The following is a 3,271-nucleotide window of genomic DNA, read 5'->3' as shown; positions in this document are numbered from 1 at the left end:
CGCGTGAGTGGGACGTGTTGTGTTGAGGCTGGAAATGCGTGGGATCTGAGCAGCGCACACACAGGTGTGGACAGGTGTGGACAGGTGTGGACAGGTTGTGGCGCTGCAGCGACATTTTACCGCTTTTACTGACAAGAATACTGAACACAGGGAGACAATCAGGGGCTTGTTAGAAAGCTCTGCAGCTCTAATTTCACCAGCAGAAAAAAATAAAGAAAACCAAAAAACATGATATTGAATGCCCATCCCAAATGTGCATTTGCACACTGCACGGCTTCTGGGTAAGTAAAGAGTTTATTCGTTTATGTTTCGTATGTAATCCAGCGTTACATACGGGACAATTAAACGATAGAAGCCACCCATCGCGCACCGTGCCAGTCTCCAGCCTGTTCCCAACCATCTGCTTAGTCCTAATGATGGAGTCGTTCTTGCACTTTAGCACTTTCTTAGGCCTTGGTGTGGATAAGGTGAGCCTTCACAAGGCTCCTTTCCTAGAGCCGGGCATAGTTTGTATTTGCTGTTTTTCACTTGCCCACATCATTTCTATACCTCCCTCTCCACATTATACTATGGTCAAAACTAATTCTTATATTGTTCTCTCCCTTGGTTACCTTCTTCCAGTCCTACACCTTTTATTATAATGCCCTTCTTTTACCTTTTTCTCTTAAACCCCACTGCTTCTAAAGTATAAAATTTTACACCAGTGTCCCAGGCGTTGAAGTGTTCATCAGACAGTATTCAGTTTCCAGTGTGGAGGTGGGTGATGGCTGTGGGCCTGTCTGTGGGATTTGAACCCGGCCCTCCCACAGTCCAGACGGTGGCTAAAACCCCTGCACCATCAACATCCGTTCTTCACACACCTGAAACTCTTACTTATTCCTGCACTCTATCCCAGATTCACAAAAGCAGAGAGTCCGACCGTGGGTGGGACTCGAACCCGACGCTCCCACGTGCGGAACCGTGACCTGCACCATTACACTGGCAGCCCTCCCATATAGCCACGTATAATCTGTACCCACTCCTGCACTGCACTGTTATTACTCAATAAAGATTATACCATCCACCTCCCTCCCGGGGCGTTGCCTTCTGTGTAGGCCTGTGCACAAGAACACTAATTGTGTTTTCTCTAACCCTAACCCTAACCCTAACACAAGTCACCACAAAACACGACATCAAAGCACTCATCCACACAGTGAGGGTTAACGCGGACCTTAAAATAAGAGGTGAGGCCCTGGTGGGGGCCCGAGGCTCCTCTCCACCTGCCGTACCGGAAACACCGGCTCTCTCTCCACCACTGGTTCGGGTCCCGGAGAGAGCCCGGACACCGAGCCGCGTGGACACAGCCACAATGACTGTGGAGACAGGGGGATGGTCACCTCCACAAGAGGGAAACATAATTAATATTATGGACACGGCAATACCTCAGGTATCCCGTCCTCATCTGACACCCGCTGCCTCTGTGGATACCCTGGATCTCCTTCCACAGTCACCTCCAAAACCCCAGAGAAGCCAGAGGTCAGGGTCCCTGGCACCGGAAAAAACAGAAAAATAAAATGAAAACTTACCTGGAGATGATCATCCCGCGGCGCAGACTGATTCCACATTGGCGACTGGGTCCACGCTGACAGCCGCTCCGTCAAACCCGGTGGTGGCCCACATATCCGATTCCAGCATGTGTTTCTCATCTGAGGAGAGCCTGGATCCCCCTCCAAAAAGCCCTGAGATCACCCCTCCCACCCAGGCCACTCCAGCCAAGATGAGAAGCCTTAGGAGAGCAACACAAGTGAGGCTCTCACTACGGCCTAAACGGGCCATAGCACAGCCCACCACGCCAGACTCTGCTATCAGGAGACCTACAAGACACATAAACACAAAAAATAAAATGGAGGATTGGGGCCTTAACATAAGGAAACAGTGGGTTATCATAGGGGACTCTAATTTGGCCAAAATGCCCCCCTTTCAAAGCCGGCATGTACAAATTGAGAGCTATCCAGGAGCCACATTAGCACATGCAAAGGCGCTGATCGACAAAAGCACCACCTCCACCCCTGTGGAAAAAATTATTTTGTCGTTCGGGTTAAATAACAGAAACACTACGCCAAAAACAAAACTTAGCCAACAGCTATTAGCCACAATTCAGGCTGCTGAGGCTAAATTCCCATCAGCTGAGATCTGGATCCCTTTAATTAATTTTTCAGATGCCTTACCTCTGGAAGAGCAGTCCTGCCTGGCACACCTGAATGGGCTGATCCAGAAGCACTGCTGCTGCATCCCAAAGCTGCAATCCAAATTATTTGCTACAACGAAAGACGAAATACACTGGACCAAAACCACAGCCAAACACATGTTTGAATACTGGATGGGTTATGTAAAATTCATGTCCCCGTAAGCCTGCATGATCAGGAGGGGTCGAAAAATGTCATGGTTTTGGCACAAAAATTCAAACTTACTCAGCCCCAATTCACACTGCTGAATAGAGGCCTCTCCTTCATCCCCAGCAGAGGGAGCCAGAGGAACATGCTGGAGCAGAGCAGATGGGATCTACAACAATATCATAGGAGAATCAAACTCAATGTTTATTTTCAAAATAAAAGAGTCAGGCCTTTCATCCCTTTCACCCACAAATCTGAATGGAGCCCCCCCTTATCAAGATTACCACCAGAAGTCACAGATTTAATCAAAGCAGATTTCAATTACTTTGAAAACAATTTCCATCCGTCCGAACCCAGAGCCAACCTGAGTCACGAAGAAACTATAGCTCTGAGGGAATTGACAGAAAATAAAAACATCATTATAAAACCTGCAGATAAGGGAAGTGCGGTGGTCATAATGGACAGGGAACAATATCTATTTGAGGGTTATAGACAATTAAACGACAGAAAATATTATTCCCCTTTAAAAGAACCCATTTATCCTGAAACGAAAAAAATAGCCAAACAAATTATTCAGTCACTATTAAATAAAGGATTTATAAAGAAAAAACAGTACACTTACCTGGTGGGTAACCCGATCCCGAGGCCCAGACTTTTTTATCTCCTTCCCAAGATCCACAAGGAGCCCTCAAAGTGGAGTGTTCCTTTTGAGATTCCGCCCGGGAGGCCCATAGTGTCGGACTGTGATAGTGAGACATATTATACAGCCCAATTTATCGACCACTACATTAATCCCTTATCCAACAAACATGTTGGATACCTTAAAGACACCTATCATAACACAATATTTCCTGAAGGTCTCAATCTAAAATAGGACTCACCTGAACCAGAACAGGATG

Source organism: Larimichthys crocea, chromosome XI, assembly GCF_000972845.2.
Source record: "Larimichthys crocea isolate SSNF chromosome XI, L_crocea_2.0, whole genome shotgun sequence".
Classification (NCBI taxonomy): domain Eukaryota; kingdom Metazoa; phylum Chordata; class Actinopteri; family Sciaenidae; genus Larimichthys; species Larimichthys crocea.
Note: the sequence above shows the minus strand (reverse complement) of the source record.